Source organism: Pseudophryne corroboree, chromosome 1 (assembly GCF_028390025.1).
Source record: "Pseudophryne corroboree isolate aPseCor3 chromosome 1, aPseCor3.hap2, whole genome shotgun sequence".
Taxonomy (NCBI): Eukaryota; Metazoa; Chordata; class Amphibia; order Anura; family Myobatrachidae; genus Pseudophryne; species Pseudophryne corroboree.
Window position 1 is genome coordinate 929,473,246 of NC_086444.1, and position 26,208 is coordinate 929,499,453.

The window sequence follows — 26,208 nt, forward strand, 5'->3', positions numbered from 1 at the left end:
GTACATTGTGTTAGCTCTTGTTTTGGGGTATTTCCTGGATATACAGTTACGTATGAGCACATTAAAGGCAAAATATATTCAAGTATTATAAATACTATACTATAATGTTTAGATATCCAAACTGAAGAAGTTTAAAAAGATCTCAAACAGGTGAGAGATATAAAAAAGATTATTTCATACAATATATAAGTGGGAGTTGAAGGATAGTGTTTTCTACAGGATTCCAATGCAGTTTGGTTTTCATACCCACATGTCCACATTTTTGGAAGTGGAGTTTGGAGGTCATTCAGACCCAAATGCAGCCACGCGACTGTACGCAGCAGCTGCAGTCAGGTGGTCTGCACATGCACACTGACTGTAGTGCATGTGCGCAACCTTACACATTGCGGTCGCAGTGTTATTGACAGTGGCGGGCATTTGTGGGGCGGTGATGTGGTATTGAGGCATTACCCATAGCCGATCTAATTTAAAAAATGGTGGTCGACCTCCTGACAGTGCTGCCAGGAGTCGACCTTAGTTTGATGCATCCGCAATCTAATTGTGAATGCATCAGGAGGTGGCCTGTCACACATGGTGGGTGCCCTTGCCCTGTGCTGGGCGGCCCCCAGCATGAATCAGGTCTGTTATAGGTTTGTTTGTTTGTTTGTTTGTTTGACTACGTTTTTGGTATTGTTCATTGGGCTCAAAAGTGGTATTGTCAATGGATTCATTTGGCACAGGAGGTACAGTAGTTGGGGAATATTGATGTAAGTTTGATGTCACATCCCAAAAGGGGGTATCTAGAGTTTTTGATGCATATACTGCACTTGAACAACTCAGGCTGTGGTATATCTTGTGAGCACTGGATAGTGTAGCTGATGAATGACTTTAACCTTTCACTATCCCACAGAATTGTTTTAAACCTGTTAATTAACAGCCATGATTCATTTGGCATTTTGGGATTCTGAAGGCTTCTAAAAATCTTTTAAATATTTCTAGCATGTTTAGCTCAATGTTCCTTTAATTTACAATTTGATTTTGCCTACAGCATGTACTGGTTATTTTGACAAGCACATTCTGAAAGGTATATAACATTCTTATTATTGCAAGGGCTAAAGCCATTAAACTCATATTTTGTCCCTTGTTTATGAAATAAAATTCAGTGGTCATCATACTTTTACTTGGACACATCTTATACATAGGGATAGGCACTTCTTAACAGATAATTATTCAGGGCCTTCATATACAGAGTGCAAACGTTTTTAACCCCCTAAAAAGTCATTTGATTTTTCTGTATTGCAAGTGATAATGATTAACGGCTAAAGGCTAACTGAATGCCAATTGTTAGGGAAATATCTTTCATAAGTGTGAACTTGCAGCTTCCATGGCACAGGGCTGAATTATTATGCAAGTGAAATCTTTCACTTTTCACTTTTTTTAATTTAAATCTGCAAATAATGAATTATCAGTTTAGAAATTGATGGTAATAGTCTACTGGTTCACAATAACAATACTCTGGAACAATATGTGCAAGTGTCATTTGTAATACAGGCTAATACCAGAAAGAATAGGGTCCTTACTAAGTAGACCTCAATGCTTGTTAATAATTTTCTCTATATTGCTTACAGAATTGGGCCATAAATGAAGATTCTATTCTCTCATTATTTTCTTTTCCTTTATCTTTATTTGGAAGTAGTTGTTTTTTTCTTATAACTTTCACCTTCTTCTCTTTTAGATTTACCAACTATTTCTGGTTTGTATCTTCTATTGAAAAACACATCTCCATTTTTTCCTGCCCAAATTTTAAAGTTCTCCTTACTGTATTTGTACAATTATGATGTATCATTTTTAACAGGTCAGTAAGGATATTGGATATTCCTCTAATATAGTGACTGCTATTGTCCTCCATTTATGAATGACTTGCCATGGACTTAATTACTTTTTTATTTTAACATAGTCCTCCTTTACAAGTACTGAATACCCCTATGAGTGATGTCAAAACATATTTAACATTGAACACATTATTTAAGTATTATCTACTGCAATTTCATATGAGTATTATGGCCTGATTATGAGTCACATGTAATGAGGTCATGACTGAGTCTTCTGCTATCTTGAGTGCTAGAGAACTCGTCTTTAATTATCCAACTGCAGTAGCGTGTGTCAATAATATTTATTAGAGGAAATAGATAATAAGATGTCAAAAATACATGCTGAAGTCCCACTAGTGTCCTACTGTATATGTTTCCTTATACTACTTAGTCTGACTGCTAGCCATCCTAACTAAAACTCTATCCTCATATATTTTTTTTTATCACTAACCTTATTTCTATTCCAATATCTGGATAACTGACCATTTCACTAAGGTTCAAATGTATTAAGCGTTAAAAAGTGATAATATGGAGACAGATAAACAGTGATAAATAAACAACCAATCAGCTTCCTAACTGCAATGTCACAGGCTGTGTTTAAAAAATGACGGTTAGGAGCTGATTGGCTGGTACTTTATCACTCTTTATCTGTCTCCCCTTCATCACTTTTTAAGGCTTAATACATTTGGGCCTCTGTAATGTATTAACACTGGTTATTATGGTCCACTAACATTAGTCTGATGGTCAATTTATTTGTGTCATACCACAGAAGACCCACATGGGTATATTTCTTCTTAGAGTTTTATGAAGATCAGTTGAAACTGTGGTCAACAATGTAATTATAAGAATGCTGCAGAGAAGGGTTTTTTCATTTATTTTTTATACATTCACAATACACTGTGTGATAGCTTAATACGAGGTCATCGTAAAGTCTTATTTGCTATGCATTTGATTGAACACTAATTTGATTTGAAACAAGCAAAGAAAATGTGCTCTCTTTTTTGTTTTGCACATATAAATGCATAGTTGGGCAATTACAATTCTAATTCTAAATGGGAAAAATAAATCACTCTTCAAATCAAGATATTAGTGACAAACACAATCTCAGCCGTGAGTGTCAGCCTGATGTTGTGTGACTTGGTATGGCATATAACTATCCAAAAATGAAATATGTTTTTCTTGTTTCTAATCAATAGAGCCACTGATTCATGAAGCAGCAAATATTGATGAATGACAGGTAATCTTGTCAAAAAATATTTATTTTCTTGGGAAATAATTTTATTTTCAACAAACATTGCTTTAGTAAACCATTTTTGAAGAAACTGTATGAAACAAAAAGTATATTTAAAAATCTTGGACATGCTGTTTAGAATTTGTAGCTATATGATATATTAAGTACTGCATGTACAGTACTGTACTTTACATGTAAGCTAGAAAAAAAACACATACAGGACGATTATGAAATGGAAAGTGGAACTTTGTTAGTATCTAATAAATAAATTGACAATTTATATTATGTGTATTTTAAGTATATATTTTTTTAATTCTGAATATGCCATAAGCCAGCATACAAAACTGTAAACTCTTGTAACTACAGGCAATGGACAAGAAATGAAAAGCCTAATATAAAGGGGCCTATTCATCACCGTGGGCTAATTTAGCATTGCTCTGGTAAGCAGCTGTATCCCTGATCAGTAACACTGCTAATTCTGTAGCAGCATTACTTACCTTTCCCATCACTGGCTTATGCGTTAGTGTGTCCTGAAGTCTTGCATGCACAGAGCCACTGGTTACACTGTGCAGAGGTGGAGGGATCTGCTTGGATCTCTATTCGCTTCCACAGAACTCCTTCCCATAGAAAGAGCAGGGCTATGAGAAAAAGCGCCATCTGAAAATGGCATTTGTTCTCACTGGCAAAGTGTGAAAACTTTAAGTTGAATATCAGGCGGAACTATCGGACCCCTAATGATGAATAGCCTATTACCTAAAATATGCAGAAATAAGCATTTCTGCATGTGTAACGGACCATTTAGTGATAATGCATAACCCCAAATGAACTGAACAGAGCATTGGGCAAACATGGATAAACAGTATTGTCTGTATGATCTGTGGCCTTGGTTCGATTGGAATTGGGAAGGATGAATGAAGTACTGTAATATCACTATGCTCACACCTGGTAGATGGTGGTAAAAAATGCTGCTTCAATTGTCGTTCCAGAATATCCCATAAAGACATAATTGTATTCAGTACTGCTATCAAAGGATGCCATGACGTATAGATACAGTAATATCAGTGGCTTTTGGTAAGAACTGGATTAGGATACTGGGGTTGGATGTGAGAAGAGAGAGCGGGTTCTCCATCATTTTAGGCCCAGTTTGGATCTTTGGGCTATTAGACTCACTGAAGCCTAATAGGGTGTGTTAAGGTGTGTGTTAAAAGGCTGTCATCCTAATCATCTGTTTCATACTGCCTGGGGAAAGAGGAGAGACTATGGAGTCTCTGTGAGAGAGAAACTGGTGAGCTGTGCCTGGTAAACTTCTCCTTGTACTTTGTTTAGTGAGTTAGGATTATCCTGTGTTTAGTTAGTGTCAGCCAGTAAAGTACTGTATTTAATTTTTGATGTTTATTTCTGCTATTCTGCACAATAAAACCGGCTGAGGCCAGTTGAACAAAACCAAACGACTTATGTGATCTCTCAGCTGCTGCACACTGCCAGCTACCCCAGGAGATATATATATATATATATATATATATATATATACACAAACTTCTAATTTCCATGAGGGCAATAAAGCACAGATTTATCAAGCCTTGGATAAATTGCATGGTGACTACCAACCAATCAGCTCATAACTGCCATGTTACAGGCGATATTTTAAAAATGACAGCTAGGAGCTGATTGGTTGGTACTTTATCATTGTGCAATTTATCACTCTCCGCATCTTGATATATCTGAGCCTAACTTTCTGGTACAGAGTCGATCCTCAGCTATAGTAGCTAATTATTGTAACATCTCCACAGAATACTGATCAGCTGGCAGTTTATGTAGGCAGAGTTCTCTCTTCAGCTTAGGTTGTAGGTGCTATTGCAGTCTGTGTATCACAACCAATCATGTTTCCCTAACTTAAATTACAGATGTGTCCTTCTATATTGTTTCTGCAGAAGGCATGTATCCTTGTGCTGCCACGCATAGCACTATGTCCTCAGCCCCCTGCAGTCCCCACCTTCCCATTATGGGTAGCGGGAGCTTGAGTTGCTGCCTCCACTGACTCCCCACTACCTCTGCCAGATCCCTCATTAGCTGCCTTTACTGTATGCATATCCTGTAGGCTTGCAGTGGCTTTGTAAAATACCGTCGGAAGGGCACATTACATATACCCCTTTTAGAATACAGAGCATATACTGTACCTCTGTTAGGACACAAAGCACCTCTGCTATCCAGGACTCACAGGAAGTGGCCCTCTCCAGTCCAGCCAGGTCCCACATGCTGGCCACCGCACAGACCCCAATGACACGAGCCTCAGGGAGAGCTGGCACAATAGCAGCAGCAGTAGCACAGGGCCCATGGCTGTCATATCTGTGTCTGAGGTTTATAGTGGGATACTGCATATCCATGCTCCCTGCTGACTCTGTTGACACTCTCCTGCCTCCCAACTACCTCTGCCAGTTCCCCCATTAGTTACCTTACCTCCATGGGGCTTACAGGGGCTTCCTCATACCCCGGGTAAGACACACTGAATATACCCCCAGACTCAAAGGAAACAGCCTCCGCAGTGCTGGCACTACCCTCCGGTCCAGCATGGGTCACACACTCTGGCCACTGGCTGCCGCACATACCCCTTTGACACACAGCTTCTTGCACTGCTTTCCCCCAAGTATAATGTAGAGCTGGCACAGTAGCAGCAGTGGTAGCAGGAGGCCCACCATGGGCATGTCTGTGTCTAAGGTTTATAATGGGATCATGCATATGCATGCTCCTAGCTTCATTGGCTCCCTGCTACATCTGCTGCTTTACCTCCAGGGAACTTGCAGGGGCTTCTTCATCTTTGTAGCTATGTGTAGTGCAAGCATCACTGTCCGCTACCTCTCTCAGCTCCCCCTGCTACGTTGTGAGTAGCAGGAGCGTACATATGAATGCTCCTTGCTACCATATGCTGTGCCATGCAGCTCACAATGTGAATGCATTATGGGCAAAGATGTAAATGACACATATTTATTAAGTTATAGTTACCAAACTCCCAAGGACACTGAGGGGGATTATTAGTTGATAGTCCATATTGGCTGCTGTCTCATAGATTGAGGGGGAGATGTATTACAGTGTCACGTATCATCCCACTATAGATCTTCCTGCTTCACCTCTTTACAAATGCAAAGCAGGAATAAGTAGTGATGAGATATATTATCATCTCACCTGCCAGAGTAGGGTAGTGATAACTCCCCTCTCTGGTAATCCGTATCAGAGCCCACAATACATCAGCCTAGTGGAGAGGTGATATATTGAGGTGTAGGGAAGATAATTGTAGAGCCATGTTACTTTGTAAAAGAAGAAGGTGTAATTCTGTTTCTCCTGGCTGATTTGTGTACAGATCTATTTAGCAACCAGTCAAAATGGAAAGATTCAGTGGCTCTTATATGTCTTTTACCTCTGGGCTGTCAGATACTAGGGTCCTGTTGTGATGACCGGGTAGTGTTACAGGATGTCTGTCACTTGGTTAGCTTGTGTTTCTCTTGAGGTAAGTATCAGTAAATTTTTACAACCGTATTAATTTTACCTTATATTTCCTTTCCTCTTTCTCTTTCTCTCTCTGCAGGTTTATTCTGTCTCTGAACCCGAATTCCTTTTGGCGTGGACTTTTACCCGGAGTACTCCTCTGCGATAACTCTCTGTTGGAGTGTGGGTGTAATACAGTCACGATTAAATTTATACACTATACTATTAGATGACAATCACATGAAAACAAATTATTTATTGAACTGGATCCAGGAACACCGTTGTCACTACTGCAATGGTCTAGATAAGGTTAGTTCCCTACTACCTTTAAATATTAGATTAGTACAACTTACACCTATATACCTTAATGCCACACTGACATATTACATTGCTTTAGCGCGCAACCCTTAATATACCCATAAGTCTATCTCAGTTTATTTGAGCGCTCACTTTTTCGTTGGTGCACAATAAAATAGTCTATTTGATACTAGAGTCTCCTTAATAAGTCACTCCCTGTTGCTTTTCCAGTCGTTTCTCTTATATAACTCAATTTCTTCCTCTGAATCCTGTCTGTAATTTGTAATCCATTAGAATGATAATTGTCCAACCTATGCCAATTAGCTGCGGTTGACTAAATGGCGACGGGGAATACTGTATATGGGAAGTCTCTAATTCTATCCTGTGCATCCAAAAGTGTATCCGTTAGAGAATATTAGTGGGTTTAAGTATCTTTATTCTTCTCTGTCCTGTCATCTGCAGATGTGGCTGGCTATTGCTGTATATCGTCCCTGTTCTGCTTGGTGCTGCTAATTAATTAATTTGAGGGTAAACTAACTTGACCGAACCAAAGCTCCCCTCCGAAGTTCATCAAAAGAGGCTATGTGTGGAGAATCATATAATAGGGGAATACTTGGGCAACAAACTTAAAGTAGGAATAGTCTTCCGAGTCACTGTACTATTACTTTGGGAGATGGAAGATCGGTACCTGGGATAACTTTTATCCCTTTATGGAATACTGGAGTGTTGAGGGAATCTCATAAGCTATTATCTCTTTTTAGGTGTACTGTCACTGCTAAACAGTTGCTGGGTGTGGAACTAGGAGATTACGCCCTGCAAGGCAGTCCTCGACTGTTCTCCCTCCTTGACTGAGGTAGATCTTTTATTCTCCCTTCTAGGCTACGGCAACTGGCAATCACTCACCCGCTTGACACTCCCTCTGGGCGGATCGCCTCTCAATCACCTCCTCAGGAAGCCCGTCACTCATGGCTATTCGGGCCTTCCGTCCTCTCCGCGGCACCACTGTCCCGACTGTGTCTGCTTCAGCTCTCTCCCCTCTGCTCGGCGCTGCCGGATCCCGTTCACCTCAGCTTCGGTAAGTCTCGGCCGGGAACCCCGCTCTAAGCATCCTCTATCCTGTCGTACGGTGCGCCATCTCGCTCCTTCACACACGTCCGCTCCGTGACGATTCTCCTCACCAGCTCTGTCAGAGCGAGAACCACCGTTGCTCTCCTTGCTCTCCCCTTTTTATATCCTCCTGTCTCTTCCCCGTATGTGTCCCGCCAGCAGCGCGGGGACACAACCGTCCACAGCAACTTGCTCTCCTGGGTCCAAATGACCTCCAGTTACTTTTTCCAGCACGCTGCTCCCTATTGTATGGAACTCCACAGCTGCCCAACACTCCACAGTGATCTTTTAACTTATTAACGTCATGGGTCCTAAGTCCCGGGTATCACACTGTCAGCACTGGAGGAAGGAGGCCAGCTCCATTCAGTGCATTACCCACCTCCAGTATAAGCAGCTCACAGCCACTCCTCTCTGGTTCCACTCTCACAGCGAGCCTATGCTGTCTGAACCGATGCCTGACAGCTTCTCACTGCTCTAAGTGCACGGGGGTTCCCCACAGTAGTTTAATAAAGATGCATCCCACATGAGCCCTTTTAAAGTGATGCCCAAATTCTGTGGTATCACACATAGCATTTTGCAAACACCAGAACATTAGTTAATTGTAAGAGACAAGCTCTTAGTGTTATCTAGGTTTTTTTAGATTGGACTTGGAGCCACATGTGCACTCAAGACCATGGCAAAGTATGATTCACCTTTCCCTCTGCAACTGTAGATATAGTAGTTGAAGGTCTGTGATAGTTGCAGCTCTGACCTCACGTTCATGACTTACAGTGTATGATGATTGGGTGATGCACTGTAACTTGATTATGATATCCTATTCTGTGGAGTTTATATTTTTTTACTTAACTAGCTACTTGTACAACAGGCTTACATTTATAATCAATTGTTCCATAGGGCCTGATTCACATGTGTACACAGTACCAACGGTGGCAAAGTTCCCATTAGACTTGTGAAGCACATACTGTAGCTAGGGGTGGCACTAGTATGAGGGTGGCACTTGAATGCATATGTTGGTACTGTCAGCCCAAAAAATACCAGTAATTGCAAACCATTTCCAATGTACTGTACTATATGCCATCTTGAATGGAGTGTTAATGTGTAGGGCATGCATATACTGCTACTGTAAGCTGTCCTACTTAGTAAATATGTATACATAAATAAAATATATATTGTTTTTGTTATTATTCTATTAAATTGAGAGCGTATAACTGATCAACAAAAATAATAAAATTAGGCAGGTGGGGGGTGGCCTTTACTGTTGTGTCTAGGGGTGCCGTCACCCCTAAATATGCTCCTGAGTATCGATGTAGTTGAGTGATTATTTGCTACTACATATGCATAAAAATCTAGGAAACCCTTACTGAGCTTGTACAGACCAAGGTATGCATTCACGTATGACACTGCTATTAAATAAGATGGCCTCTGCAATCCATGGGCAGTTCAAGGTGAAGAATGAACCTAAAGTCTTTGCATAAAGAGGAGGTGTCAATTGGCATGTTATGGGAATGTCATGAGCATGTTTCAGCATGTGGCAGCAACCGGTTTTAGAACATCACAGTCACAGTGGTCAAATCTTTATAAAATGACAAGGACACTCAGCACCAGAAAGCAGCTGCTTAAGGAGTTGATGTTGTGACTGGTGATGCATCAAGGGTATACTAATTGGATGCCTCAGTACACTTAAGCACTGCTTACATGTGCAAAGTTGGAGTCACAGGGTCTACAAAGTCCATGGCACGTTAGTGCACAATTGGATTGCTTAAACTGGCATTTGCATATTTTCTTTCTCTGTGAGAAATTGCCGGTGCACATGATCTGCATGCAGCTCTGAATAATCTCTAACCAGCTTTATTTTATGTACTTTTTGTAATTCATATTAATCCACAAATATAACCATCCAGCACGTTATGCTTTTGCTCATTGTAGCCCTTATACTTTGAAATTTAATGAAGACTAAAGGCAGTACTGACGGGAGAGATGTGTGCTGAGTGATCTTAACACAGACCGCTCAGCAGACATTTCTCCCTCCGCTCAGCACAGCGCGATGTGCTGAGTGAGGTGGGGGGGGCACAGGGGGCTGCTCACTTCACACAGCGCTGAAGTGAGCAACCCGCTAGATTAAGCCTGCATGCAGGCTCAATCTAGCACCAGCGATAGCGATGTGCGTATCAAACATGGAAGATGCAATAAGCACAGAAGGGATTTCAATTTAGGGGCTATCAGACTCTTTCCATAGAATAAAAGTGTTAAACTTTTTTAAGTAGGGCTACTGTAAATTGACCACTCATGTACTTTATTTCTTAGGCTAAGTGGCTAGAACTTTAGTGATCAGTTTAATGGACAGATGGAGCTGTAATACAATCTAAACATCTAAGCAAAGGTAACTTAGCCTTTGAAGACAAATTATATTTCCAAGTGGCAGCATATATACTCATATACTGGAAATGGGTTCTGTATCTGTTTTTTGACATTCATTTCATAATAATATTATTTAAAGCATTTTGGCTGTGTGAACTTTAGAACATCTCTCTCTGAGAAGGGGGAAGTTCAGAGCAGAGCACGCACAATTTGAGTAAAATAGTGCTTACTAAAAGGCAGATTGGCTACAGCAGCTGTGACTGACAATACAACCAACCAAGCTACATCCAGTAAGAACCTTGTGATTGCCACATTTTGCCAGCAATCAACCATTGCTGACTGTGGGGGTAATTCAGAGTTGATCGCAGGAGCAAATTTCTTAGCAGTTGGGCAAAACCATGGGGGTAATTCCAAGTTGATCGCAGCAGGATTTTTGATAGCAACTGGGCAAAACCATGTGCACTGCAGGGGAGGTAGATATAACATGTGCAGAGAGAGTTAGATTTGGGTGGGGTGTGTTCAATCTGCAATCTAAATTGCAGTGTAAAAATAAAGCAGCCAGTATTTACCCTGCACAGAAACAATATAACCCACCCAAATCTAACTCTCTCTGCACATGTCATATCTGCCTCCCCTGCAGTGCACATGGTTTTGCCCAGTTGCTATCAAAATTCCTGCTGCGATCAACTTGGAATTACCCCCATGTGCACTGCAAGGGGTGCAGATATAACATTTGCAGAGAGAGTTAGTTTTGGGTGGGTTATTTTTAGAGATGAGCGGGATCGGATTTACTCGGTTCTTAAAGCCAGAATTATCGCAATTCTTTTTTTTTCTTTTTTTTTTTCTTATTGGCTAACCAAACATGTGACATCCATGAGCCAATAAGGAGATTCGGGTAAATCCGAGAAAAACTGAACCCGCTCATCTCTAGTTGTTTTATTTCTGTGCAGGGTAAATATTGGCTGCTTTATTTTTACACTGCAATTTAATTTAGATTTCAGATTGAACACACCCCACCCAAATCTAACTCTCTCTGCACGTTATATCTGCACCCCCCCCCCCCCCTCCCTGCAGTGCACATGGTTTTGCCCAACTGCTAACAAATTTGCTGCTGTGGTCAACTCTGAATTAGGCCCTGGGGTAAATTTACTAAGATGGGAGTTCTATTTAAGATGGGATGTTGCTTACAGCAACCAATCAGATTCTACTTCTCATTTATCTAGCACCTTCTGGAAGATAATACCTGGAATCTGATTGGTTGCTACAATCCCATCTTAAATAGAACTCCCATCTTAGTAAATTTACCCCCTGTGTCAAGAACTGAACCTTTCAATTCAGTGTATGCAATAATATCAAATAAACTAATAAATAAAAACAGGGAAAAAAAAGAAAATGTATCCAACTTGATTGGATGGTTTGTACTATACTCCTGTGGTTTTATTTACTACGGGTTGATTCACACATCAAATTTATCTATAGCAAAATGAGGAACCGCTGCATATACTTTCAATAACTTTTCTGGTCACATCTTAATACATTCTAGGGATACATCATTATTGCAGTAATCCTCTGAAAATCCATACTGTATTTTTTGTGGGTCTCTCCTAAAAAAATGTTAATAAATATGCACTTTAAAAAATGCAAGCCTTTTCCTAATAACATTTGGTATATTGATAGAATTGGTAGCACACATTTTATCTAGTGTAATTCATCCAAGTCATATAAGCAGTAATCAATAAATTACTTTGTCCTAGAACAAGTTTACTAGATCAATTATTTTAACTTGCAGAACCTTCTTGAAGATATTTTCACACATTTCTTGTTCATTTATAATTAAACTCACTTACACAGCTAAATAAATGTTTCAGTTTACAAACATCTGGTAATTTTTTTTATTTTAAATTGTTGTTTGCTGATAACACAAAGCTGATGAACTTTGCTAATTAAAACACCACTGCATAATAAAATTAAAATAATCAACTAAATGTATTGTGTGCTAAAACCAGAATAATATCATTATTAATAGATGAATTGCATTAGTGAGGCTATTTGAGATTTGTGTATTCTTACACTTGGGTATAAAGGGTCCAGCAGGGGACTAAACTTGTAGTGGCCCATGAAACATGTGCACTCCTGCAAGCTTATATGTGTAATCACTCACTAGAGAGCAAGGGCGTATCTAGAGAGGAGGGGACCCGTGTGCAGTCGCCGGGTGTGGGCCCCCTCCTCTCTCGTCCTGTAGCCGGCAGCAGCGCTGTTAGTGCTCTGAGCACTAGAGACTCTGGCACAGTGCCAGAGTCTACAGTGCATGCGCAAGTCTCCGAAAAAATGGTGCGACAGCCATTTTTTGGGAGACCTGCACATGCACTGTGGACTCTGGCACTGTGCCAGAGTCTCTAGTGCTCAGACATAGCGCTAACAGCGTTGCTGCAGATGTCAGCTACGGGACTCGGGAGAGGAGGGGGCCCACACCCGGACACCAGAAAGGTAAGTATATAGAAGAAATGGGTGCAGTGTGTGCGGTGTGGGCCCCCTCTGGACCAAGGGGCCCGTGTGCACCGCACACACTGCAGCCATTATAGATACGCCACTGCCAGAGAGGTGCTTCCAGACAGAAGAGGCGGCAAGTCAGCCCATACAGTGTTAAATATAAATAAAAAATATATCTTGCAAAAAAGACCAATTTCACATGTTGAATATGTGAACACAGTTGCAAAACCACTGTATGATCTCATTAAAGCTTCCACTGTATTTGTTTTATATCCAGGGATTGTTGTTTCAGTCATACCATGGGCAAATCAAGGCTGAGGCAAGATGTGGCACCATTTCATGTAGAAATTCAACTTTTGTCTAATGTTTTTGGAGGGCATGCTGGCTCCTGTAGTGCCATTTGGAGATCACAGGTGTGGCTCCAGGTAAGTTAGCTCTCAATTTGGATATATTTGTTGGGTGCCATTATCATGTGGCACTATATTATATGACCCGGAAGGGCTGTTATTATTATTAGTGCTGAGGATGGGTCTAGCGTGCAGTTCCTCCTAGAATTGTGTGGCCGGGCTGCTTTGAGGTAGCATGCTGTAACATTTATTTAGCACCCAATTTAACACTTTGTTTAATCCTCTAGGTCTTTTAATTACACCCTCACTAGTGTATCACTTTTTGTATATAGATTTTGTTTTCCTTTGATAAACACCTACTACCACCTTACCTTTCCAAATGTCTGCTACCCTGGGTGACTGGTCTTTGCCGACTTGTGAAGTTCTGCACCCCAGACTTATAAGCCCTACACACTGGCCGATAATACTGAAGGATATGAATGATCTAGTTCATTAATGGATGAGATACCGTTCATATCTTTCAGTGTGGAGGCACCAGCGATGAACAATGCGCGGCCCCGCGCTCGTTCATCGCTGGTGCCCCATCGCTCGTGCATGCAGGCCAATATGGACGATCTCGTCCATATTTGCCTGCACTGCTATGGAGCCGGGTGACGGGGGGAGTGAATAAACTTCACTTCCCCCTTTACTGCCCCCCGCCGCCGGGTCGCCCGTCGGCTGTATCTGCCGTCGGGCAGCTCGGCGGCGGATCTGTCAGTGTGTAGGGCCCATTAGACTTAGTGTTACTAACCACCAGTAATCAGAGGTGCCTTGTCAGGGCCTGGTGGATTGCCATATATTTGGAAATATATGTAACTAATGGGTCCTACACAGCTGTAGATTTAAAAGATGAAAGATATGATACATGAAAGATTTCCCATCAACGATTATGTGCATACACACTGAGCAATTTCTAAGATTTGAAAGATTTGAAAAATTTAGGTTCATTTAAATACTGGGCATGGTTTTAGGATGGTGGGCAGGACTTCTTTGTATAATAAATAACAGCATCCATTTTATATAACTGCATATCTGCTCTGTAGATTGGTCAGGTGTATACCTGGTAAACCTTCTAGTACTACCCAGAAATAAAGACTCCACACATAATTTTTAAGAAACATTTTACTTATACATTTTAGAAAAACAATAAATTAGAAACATTCTGGGCTGGATTCATCAATTTTTGGGCCAATGAGTGCCATGACAGCAGGGATTGCACCAATAGAGGCATCAGGCATTCCAACAATTGGACAGATACAGTGCAGCAAACAATAGTGGCACCAACATAACTTGGGGTGAAGTAAAAGTCTTTGAGGACAGTATTTCTAAAGTACACAAGAAATAAAAGAATTCCCAAAGTTCTATTACAGGGGCAAATGAAGTGTAAAAAAACAACATTATGATACAATTGACTTCCAGAAAAAACATATTGGATGAGTAAGGTCAAATAAAAATCTGAAGCCACCAAACAAAAACGCAAATTAAAAAATGTAAAAAAAATTTGATCAAAAATTTTGGTCGTCTTGAAGGGTGGAGTGTGCACTCAATAGAGTTGTGAACACTTCTCTTGAAAAGGTGCCAGGGAAGGGGGATTGTGGCATTAGGAAACCCAGTGCAGGGTATGTGGGGTATTGTTGAGGAGAATTACTGGGAGGGTGAGGTGGGGGAGGGGCATAAGATATACTAGGCACCTGTCTGGTATCTAACACAACGCCACTGTGGTTGGTCAATTCATCATCGTGGCCTTGTGTTATAATGGCATATATCAGATGCTGAACGTATTTTTGCTGAGTGGGATTCATGTCCCGCAACTCACAGGCGAAATGGTCTCCAAAGCTTCAAATGTATCTGGGTTTTTCTTAGGACCTCCTCTTCCTACCTCAGAATTGTATCTGACCTGCTGGATAGGACAGATCTTCCACAGGTAGCCAGAAGTTGTCTCTTTATAGCCGGAGGCTGGGGCATTTCCATCACCACCTCACTCTTCTCCAGCTCCGGCATTACAGTGGCTTGCTCTGCCGGCTCCTCTACTGCAGGTTTCACATCCAGCTCCCTTGAAGACAGCTGTATTAACAAAAAAAAATATTAATGACACAAAAAAAAATGAGAAATAAAAAAATGACAAACAAAGCAATCCAAAATCAGGGAAATAATTAAAAATATGTGTGAATATTAAGGCAACAAAGTAAACAAGAAACAGTGACATCTGTATTGTGCGGACACTTACCAGATCCACACTCTCCTCTTCCTCAGTCTTGAACATCTTGTGTGTGTTTGGCTCCTCCATGCTCCACGCTGTCCTAAAAGGCTCCTTATCCAATACGAACTTCATCAAGTCATATTACCATAATGTTGGCTTCTTGACTTGATCTGCCCCTGCTCCCGAATGTTGGGAACCTTTATATTTCTTGTGCTCCTTAAGAAGTACTGTCATCAGATTCTGGATCTTCTTCTTCACCCATTTGATGTCGGTGCCACTATCTTGGACAAGGCTGTACCTAGCCAATTGCTGGTATGCCAGACTTTTCTTGCTTTTATTGGTGTAATCCCTTGACCCTACATGCCACAAGCACTCATTGACCTGGTATAGATCGATGAATCCAGCCCAGAACTCACGGTTTGCATCCATGTTTCTGTGAAAGGTGAGATTAATAAAAAAATATTAAAATCAGAACTTAACACAGTAATCAAATGTAATATGTTTAATGAATTATATATATATATATATATATATATATATATATATATATATATATATATAGTGGTGATATGGCTTCAGTCTCACCACAATTGCCCAAATGATGTGATCATTTCCCTCCAGGGGAGAAGAAAACAAGTCCTTCACATTATGCACAGCAGGAGCTGGAGAAACAGATGTCCGTGTTTTCCAGCTCACCCAGAGACAGCAGGAAGTTAGGAACCCGAGAGGGGTTTAAATAACCCTCCTACCCACAATGCATTACACTGGTGCTTGTTAGAGCCCAGTGAGCAGGTTTGAGTTTATAGCGCCAGGGACTGTGGACATTGGCCATGCCAGGAGACCATGGCATGTGTAACTGCAAGCCACTGCAGCAGAGTGACTTTTTTGCAAGGGAATTGCTAGGACCTTTAATGTTTGTCTGTTATTTTCTCTATGTACCTCTGTGACCAGGCCCAAGCCCGTGTATGCTGTGCTACAGTGTCTGTTGCCATTAAAGACACTGTGTTTTTAACCTGAAAATCTGCCTACAAGTCCTTAATTACAATACCTGTGTTACAAAAAAATTATATATATGTATATATATAAGATATTTATAAGGTTTTCTTTTTTATTATATTAATTCTAAACATATATATATATATATATATACAGGTTGAGTCTCCCTTATCCAAAATGCTTGGGACCAGAAGTATTTTGGATATCGGATTTTTCCATATTTTGGAATAATTGCATACCATAATGAGATATCATGGCAATGGGACCCAAGTCTAAGCACAGAATGAATCTATGTATCATATACACCTTATACACACAGCCTGAAGGTAATTTTAGCAAATATTTTTAATAACTTTGTGTATTAAACAAAGTGTGTGTACATTCACACAATTCATTTATGTTTCATATACACCTTATACACACAGCCTGAAAGTCATTTAATACAATATTTTTAATAACTTTGTGTATTAAACAAAGTTTGTGTACATTGAGCCAGCAGAAAACAAAGTTTTCAGTATCTCAGACTTGCTCAAAAAATTCCGTATTTCGGAATATTCCGTATTTCGGAATATTTGGATATGGGAGACTCAACCTGTATATATAATATAATAAAAAAGAAAACCTTGTAAATACCTCCATATATATATATATATATATATATATATACTGCTCAAAAAAATAAAGGGAATACTTAAACAACACAATGTAACTCCAAGTCAATCACACTTCTGTGAAATCAAACTGTCCACTTAGGGAGCAACACTGATTGACAATCAATTTCACATGCTGTTGTGCAAATGGAATAGACAACAGTTGGAAATTATAGGCAATTAGCAAGACACCCCCAATAAAGGAGTTGTTCTGCAGGTGGTGACCACAGACCACTTCTCAGCTCCTATACTTTCTTGCTGATGTTTTGGTCACTTTTGAAAGCTGGCGGTGCTTTCACTCTAGTGGTAGCATGAGACGGAGTCTACAACCCACACAAGTGGCTCAAATAGTGCAGCTCATCCAGGATGGCACATCAATGCGAACTGTGGCAAGAAGGTTTGCTGTGTCTGTCAGCGTAGTGTCCAGAGCATGGAGGCGCTACCAGGAGACAGGCAAGTACATCAGGAGATGTGGAGGAGGCAGTAGGAGGGCAACAACCCAGCAGCAGGACCGCTACCTCCGCCTTTGTGCAAGGAGGAAGAGGAGGAGCACAGTCAGAGCCCTGCAAAATGACCTCCAGTAAGCCACAAATGTGTATGTGTCTACTCAAATGATCAGAAACAGACTCCATGAGGGTGGTATGAGGGCCCGACATCCACAGGTGGGGGTTGTGCTTACAGCCCAACACCATGCAGGACGTTTGGCATTTCCCAGAGAACACCAAGATTGGCAAATTCGCCACTGCCGCCCTGTGCTCTTCACAGATGAAAGCAGGTTCTCACTGAGCACATGTGACAGATTCTGGAGATGCCAAGGAGAACGTTTTGCTGCCTGCAATATCCTCCAGCATGACCGGTTTGGCAGTGGGTCAGTAATGGTGTGGGGTGGCATTTCTTTGGGGGCCCGCACAGCCCTCCATGTGCTCGCCAGAGGTAGCCTGACTGCCAATAGGTACCGAGATGAGATCCTCGGACCCCTTGTGAGACCATATGATGGTGCGGTTGGCCATGGGTTCCTCCTAATGCAAGTCAATGCTAGACCTCATGTGGCTGGAGTGTGTCAGCTTTTCTTGCAAGACGAAGGTATTGATGCTATGGACTGGGCCGCCCGTTCCCCAGACCTGAATCCAATTGAGCACATCTGGGACATCATGTCTCACTCCATCCACCAACGCTACGTTGCACCACAGACTGTCCAGGAGTTGGCGAATGCTTTAGTCCAGGTCTGGGAGGAGATCCCTCAGGAGACCATCCGCCTCTTCATCAGGAGCATGCCCAGGCATTGTAGGGAGGTCATACAGGCTCGTGGAGGCCACACACACTACTGAGCCTCATTTTGACTTGTTTTAAGGACATTACATCAAAGTTGGATCAGCCTGTAGTGTGTTTTTCCACTTTAATTTTGAGTGTGACTCCAAATCCAGACCTTCACGGGTTAATAAATTTGATTTCCATTGATAATTTTTGTGTGATTTTGTTGTCAGCACATTCAACTATGTAAAGAACAAAGTATTTAATCAGAATCAGAATCAGAATCAGAATCAGCTTTATTGGCCAGGTATACTTGCGTATACTAGGAATTTGTCTTCGGTTTGCTATACAACAGCCAAGTAGGTAACAGATAAGCAGGTGGGGGGGGGGTAAGCAAAGTCACACAGATAGGTATACGGTAGGAACACAAGTGAGTTACATGTACGTCTAGTCAGTCAATGTTCAGGAGTTCAGCAGACGGACCGCTTGGGGAAAGAAACTTTTGAGGCTTCTGGTGGATCTGGCGGGGACAGCCCTGTAACGCCTGCCTGAAGGAAGCAAGTTAAACATGCTGTGGCCGGGGTGTAGCTGGTCTTTTACTATCTTCATTGCCCGCTTTTTAGCTCTGGACAAGTACAGGTCCTGGACTGAGGGAAGGTCGGCCCCGATGATCTTCTCTGCGGTTCTGACCACCTTTTGGAGCCTGCATCTGTCTCTCGCGCTGGCGGAGCTGTACCATACGAGTATCGAGGTGCACAGTACCGACTCCACAATCGCGGAGTAGAAGAGGAGCAGAAGCTTCTGTGGGATGTTGAACTTCCTTAGTTGCCTGAGGAAGAACAACCTCTGCTGCGCTTTCCCAACAGTGGCGTCAGCGTTGGACCCCCATTTAAGGTCCCGGGAGATTGTGGTCCCTAGAAATTTGAAGGAGTCCACTAGCGATACCACACTGTCAGCAATCGTTAGCGGAGATGCACTAGATGACTTCTTCCTGAAGTCCACTATCATCTCGACAGTTTTGAGGGGGTTGAGCTCGAGGTTGTTGTGGATGCACCACTGGGCCAGCCGGTCTACTTCCCATCTATAGGCCGATTCATCCCCATCCTTGATGAGGCTGATGACGGTGGTGTCATCGGCGAATTTGATGATCCTTACTGATTGCACCTCTGAGGTACAGTCATTTGTGTCAGACTGGACATTCCAAAAGTTAACATTCCTTCCATAAATTATTGCGAACTAATTATCCTGGTGCATTTACTTAAGATATTACTTGGCCCCTTGTGTGATAAAAACTTAAATTAAAAGATTCTCATGCTTAAAACCGGCTAAAAACGCCGAGATTCGGCGTGCGTTCCAACTCGTTGAACGCACACCCTACTTACGGTTCCGGCCGCCGTCCCTCGTTGTACACTCCCGGCGCTAAGCAGACTACCGCTATGCATGCGTTCCATGTGCTGGAACGCATGGTATTTCCGTTTCCGCCTAGGACTCTAATAGCCGGAATGCAAACTTCCGGTAACGGCCATATTCCACTGTGGAACGCAGTGATTCATATGCGTTCCATGGCTTTAAAATACCGGAATACCTCTATGGAGTACGAAAGATGCAGTAATGGGAAGGATGAAGTTAGACAGTAGTATTTGCGCATCAAATTAGTAATAAAGGGTGTTCTTTCTGTGTCTTAAGGAAATACCTTTTTAAATACATTTTAAAATATGCATAATGGTAAAATACAATTTTTTAAAAATATAGGATGAATAAACATGCAGTAATGGAAAGGATAAAGTTGGACAGCAGTATATACACATCAAATTAATAATAAGAAGTGTTCTTCCTGCATCTTATGGAAATACCTTTTTAAATATATTTAAAATATGTATACTTATAAAATCTCCATCAAAAAATAAAATTTTTAAATAATGGAAAAAACAGTACATTATGGTATCGCAGAGAAAAATAATAATAAATAAACAATTAATTAATAAATAATCAATTAATATGCAATTAAAATTTCATAAGAACCATTTTAGTTCAAAGTCCAGATTCAGACCCTTAGGTGCTAGAGTCCCCATATTGTAAATCCACCGCATTTCTGTTTGTGCGAGACTCTCTTCCAGATTTCCATTTCTCCAATGATTCTGCACCATTTTGATGCCTATTACTTTCTCTAAGGCTTTACAGTTTTTATTATGGGCTGACTTAAAGTGATTTGAAACTGAATGGTTCTCGAAGCCCTTTCTTATGTTCCGGGTGTGTTCTGCCCATCGTTCCTTCAAGGGTCTACTAGTCCGGCCGATATACTGCAGTTTGCAACTGCACTCCATCAGATAAATGCAATTTTTGGTGTTACACGTAATGAATTCAGAGATGTTGTATGTGTTACCAGTGACATTGGACCTAAATTCCTCCGTCTTACTAGGTTGATTGGTGTGGCTCCTGCACATTACGCACAAACCCCATCTATGAAACCCTTTTGTTTTTATTCTGCTAGATTTTTTAGGTGCAACCGCACTTTACTAGCTTCTGTTTTAAATTGGGTGCTCTTCTGTATACGAATTTAGGGTTCAGCGGTAAAATTTTCTCTAAAATCGGATCTCTGATTAAAAGATGCCAGTGTTTTTTCACAATTAATTCCATTTCTTTATGTTGGCTATTAAAAGATGTTATAAACGGTAAAGTGCATGTGTCTTCCTGGAGTTTTCTTTTTGGTTTTAAAATATCTTGTCTATTCATTTCTTGTATTTCCTTAATGTATTCATCAACTCTGTTCTCTTCATATCCTTTGGAAACAAATTTTTTCTTCATATCGGCAGATTGGTTTTTGAAGACTGTAATGTCGGTGCAGTTTCTTCTTAGTCTTCTAATTTGGCCTTTTGGTACGTTTTTTAACCAGTTAAAGTGATGGTTACTTGAAACTGAAATATAAGAATTGCTGTCTGTTGGTTTGAAGTAAGTTTTTGTTTTTAAAAAATTATTTTCAATATAAAAAGTAAGGTCCAAAAAGTTTACTTCCTTTTTACTAATATTAAACACCAAAGAAATGTTAAAATCATTTCTGTTAAGAGATTCGCAAAAGGAATTGAGGGCTTCTTCATCACCTTCCCAAATAAAAATAATGTCATCGATAAAACGATACCATAATTTTATGTTGGATAAAAAGGGGTTATTTTCTGTCCATATGTGATGATTTTCCCAATGGCTCATGAAGAGATTAGCATATGCTGGGGCAAAGCGGGTGCCCATAGCAGTCCCCATTTTTTGTAAATAAAATTTTCCATTATGCCAGAAGAAATTATTGTTTAAAAAAAACCTAATACTCTCCACTATGAAGGGAATCTTGTTTGTTTCGAAGTTACTGTTTTGTAGATGATGTTTCACAGCATTAATTCCTTTTTCATGGTCAATAATTGTGTATAGACTACTTACGTCTGCAGTGGCCATGATATAATTGGGTTCCCATTTGAAGCTTTCTACTTTTTGTAAGATATCCATGGTGTCTTTGATATATGATCTTACTTTCAACACTTCGGGCTGGAGATGGTGGTCAATAAAATGGGAAAGATTAGATGTAACGGAATTTGTTCCCGCTACTATAGGTCTTCCGGGGGGATCGGATAAACTTTTATGAATCTTCGGCAGTACATAAAAGACAGGTAGAGTGGGGTTTTTGATTTTAATACACTGCTCCTCTTTCTCCTGAATGATCCCTTCATTTTCGTATTTATTGAGGAGTATTTTTAATTCTCGTTCTATTCTTTCATTAGGATTTCCTCTTAAAACCATATATGTAGATTTATCTTCTATCTGTCTGCTTATTTCTTCCTCATATTTTTTGGCATCCATAATCACTATTCCCCCCCACCCCTTTATCTGAGGGTTTGATAACAATTTCCTTGTTATCTTGTAGTGCTTTAATTGCTTCCCTTTCTCTCTTCGTGGTGTTAGGTTCTTTCTTCCAATGTGGGTGGAGATTGTCAAGGTCAGTAGTTACTGCTTTATTAAAGCTTTCCACGAAACATCCTCTTGAAAAAGTGGGGTTGAAAGTTGATTTTGGTTTGAAGGGGTTTCTCTCTGATGTTGTTTCTCCTTGTTGACTTAAAAAGTATTTTTTAAGCGAAACCTTTCTAACAAATTTTTGGATGTCCAGATAGGTTTCAAATTTATTGAGTTTGTTGTCAGGAGCGAACTTGAGACCTTTTTCTAGTATTCTTGTTTCATCCACTGTCAATTCATGGTTACTTAAGTTGAATATTTTGGTCTTTCCCAATTCTAGTTCGTTATTTTCCTTGTCGTCTGAACTTATAGGTTTATTTTGTCGTCCTTTACCCCTTTTGCCCCTTTTCTTTCGTTCTCTTCTGAACACTTATTTCTTCTGTTTCTCTTCCAATTCTGCCCTAAAAAAGCTTCATTGTTGAATGCTCTGAACCTGTTGCTGTTATCTCTGGTTTGTGGTTCGTAATTTCTTCGGTTAATATGCCATTCATCCTTCACAAAATAATCCCTATCATAGTTTTGTCTTTCCCCTCTCTGGTTGTTCTCCATCCTTCTCCAATTTTGGGTTCTCCTACCCGTAAATTCCCTTTGTCTAGGGTTTCTACTATCAGGGTATGGTGAAAACCTCCTCATTTCTCTTCCTCTTGCTTCATGTTCCTCCTCTAGACGGGGTGAAGTTCTTATCATGTTTTTCCTTTCATGATTCCTCCTTTCGTTCCTCTTTTCTCTTGGTCTCTGTATTGGGCTGATGTCACAGTGGCAGGGGGTTTCCTCTCTCTCCTCCTCTAATGTAGCGCTTCTTCTTCTATCGTCTCCTTCATCTTTTTCTGTTTCTCTTTCCTTTTTATCCCTTATGTCTTTCCTCTTTTTTCTCATTATTAATTCTTTTTCTCTCTTAATTATTCTACTTTCCATTTTGTTTTCCTTCTCCACATAGTCCTCTAGATCTCTGAATGTACTTAATTCCGTAGTAAGACTATCAATTTGTTTTTCTATTAGGTTTAGATCTTTTTTCCTTTCTTGTATTATAAGTTCCATAAGTGATATGGAGCAGTTCTCTGTGATATTCTTCCATTTGTCATAAAAATCCTTACTTTCGTTTTCTGACGAGGGTCTTTTTTCTTTTTTCAACCCTCTTGGGATAAGTTTATCTGCAATGTATTTTTCTAGAGTTATGGTCTCCCACCATATTTTACTCTCTCTGATTAGTACATACTCCAGTTTCCTCATGATGATATCCATTTCTTTCGTATCCACTACTACCTCTGTTCTATCCCTGTCTCCACTTTTGGTCTCAAATACTGAATCCAAAAGCAAACTTCTTTGATCCCTGTACCCCAGCATGGTGCAGCTGGTAAGAAATGGGTGAAAAAATGATACCGTATTAGAAAAACTTTTTGAACCAGCGCTCCAACACAGCAGTCCTGCAGACTCTGCTGAAGTGGTCACCCCCACTTCCAAGGAAACTTTTAAACAGTATACAAAATGCAGATATGCGCACCCTGGGATATTACAGGATAATAGTATGTTCTGTGAAGAACGTTCCTTGTTCAGATGTTCAAATCCTTCCCTTTGAATCAGAACAGAGTTCCTCCTTTTCCCCTCAAAAAAACAGAAGTAGGGAATGTATAGTGTAGTACAGTTTTATTAGGAGTGTAAATAAAATAAACAAATAAAAGAAATAAAAGTTAAAATTCCACCAACTTTTAGTGGGGTAAATGTGCGTACCAGAATGTGTGGGGTCCCCAACAAAGGTTACCCTATAGCACTTGTGAGGTGTTAAACAGATACCTCCCGGGATCTCAGTACTGTTCCTCCTCTGGCCGTGGTATTCATTCCACCACACACCTTGAGAAAGTCTCCCTGAGAGCTGAAACGCGTTGGTGCTGTGGGACAGACTGCGACTGATCCAGTAAGAGGGGGAGTACCCAGGAATACCACGGCCAGAGGAGGAAAGACCCCCCATTCCGTGCAGTCAAAGCAGGCCTGGAGCTTCATCTTGGCCTCATTGGTCCATTTCTTAACAGTCTTAATGACAGGCTTAACTGCTCTCAGCTTCTGTGTATAGGTAGGGAGTAGGTGGACGAGGCAGTGGTCAGATAGGCCGAGTGCAGCACGCGGGATAGACCGGAAGGCAGACTTGAGGGTAGTATAGCAGTGATCAAGGGTGCGCCCTTCTCTGGTAGGACACGTGACTTGTTGTTTGTAGCTCCTTGCTCAGGTTAGTTCTGTTGAAGTCACCCAGTACTATAAGCAGAGAGTCTGGGTGTTTTTGTTCTATGTCGGATATACATACGGCCAGGTGGTGAAGGGCTTCGTTCGCGCAGGCGAGGGGGGGGATGTACACTCCCACAAGGACAATTGAGGCAAATTCCCGGGGGGAATAGAAGGGGTTGCAGTTGATACTCAGCATCTCCAGGTGAGGGCTGCATGATTTGCCTATGATCGTGACATTGGTGTACCATCCGTCGTTGATGTAGAAGCAGATGCCACCACCCTTCATTTTTCCTGAGAGAACCTTGGAGCGATCGGCCCTGAAGAGACTGAAGCCCGGCAGAGACATCGGGTTGTCCGCAATATGGTCGTCCAGCCACGTCTCCGTAAAGCAGAGGACGGATGACCCTGTAATGCCTGACCCAGCGCTGCCCAGAAGGAGGGACAATTCGTCGAACTTGTTTGCCAGTGAGCGCACATTCGAAAGCAGGATCGCGGGAAGTGCTGACCGGTGCCCTCGCCGCCGCCACCTCACTAGGGCGCCTGCGCGACAGCCTCTCCTCTGAGTCCAGGTCCTTCTACTAGGGCCGACATGAGGGCCTCCGTCATTCTCTTTCTGGGGCCGGTTATCCATTCGCCAGTCACCACCTGGGCTGCGGGGGGGCGCGGCCGCTCGGTCATCCACTTTGGTGTCCACAACATCTGCATCCTTGCCACACAGGGCAGCAAGGGCTGCGAGGGCTGCAAGGGCCGCTGCTCCGCCCGCCGACGGGCCCGAACGTGTGGTAAGCACCTCGGGAGCGCTCCAACTTAGGAGGGCTTCCATGCTGTATTTGGTCACCGGTGGGGTAGACAAGGGCAAGGGAAAACAAGGGGAAACAGGTATTTTGGCTGAGCTGCGTAGCTCCGAGGCAGCCATCTGCGGTGCCATCTTAGACTGTAATCTCTATAATCGCTGTTGCTGTAAACCTATTGCTGCTCCTTAATACAATGGGTATATTTGAAACAAGTGATACTGTAAATAAAATAACTGCTTTTTCTGTTGCTGATTTAGTCAAAACTAAAAGCAGCCTTGTGGTGAGGTGTTAGAATCCAATTTCTGTTGTGTAGGTGTGAAAGATCTCAGTGTGAGAGGCCTTTGAAGTAAAATTCTTGTGGGGGTAGTGATAACATGTGTCCTTTGGAATGGCTCTTGCAAATTGAAGTGAGCAGTGACCCTTCAGTGATTCAGAGCCTGAATATGCTATATATTAGTTGATTAATGCAAGAAGTCAGTTATTTTTTGCTCAGAGAACAGAGGTGAATGATGTCTAAGTGAGTGGCTGGATGGAGCCAAATATAGGTTGTAGTTCACAGTACCTTGTCTGGGATGTCCAATGCAGAGCACAGTAGATTCCAAACTGAAGGACTTCTTAGTGGAGAGTTGCAGAGGTTTCAATCTAGTGTGTATCACAGTGCAGGAATGCAATTCGTTTAGTTTTGATCAGATGTCCGCGTAGAGTAGTACAAGTTAAAGGTAAGTCCTTGGATATTTATGATGATTTATAGGTCAGTTGTGGTGAACTTCAGCTGTTTTATGGAGATGATCAGGAGCATGCAAAAGGTGATGCAGCCATCTTGGTGTTAAGGTTAATAAGAATATTTCATTCATTCAGATCTAGGATGTGTTATTTTAGTGTTCCCTTTATTTTTTTGAGCAGTATAT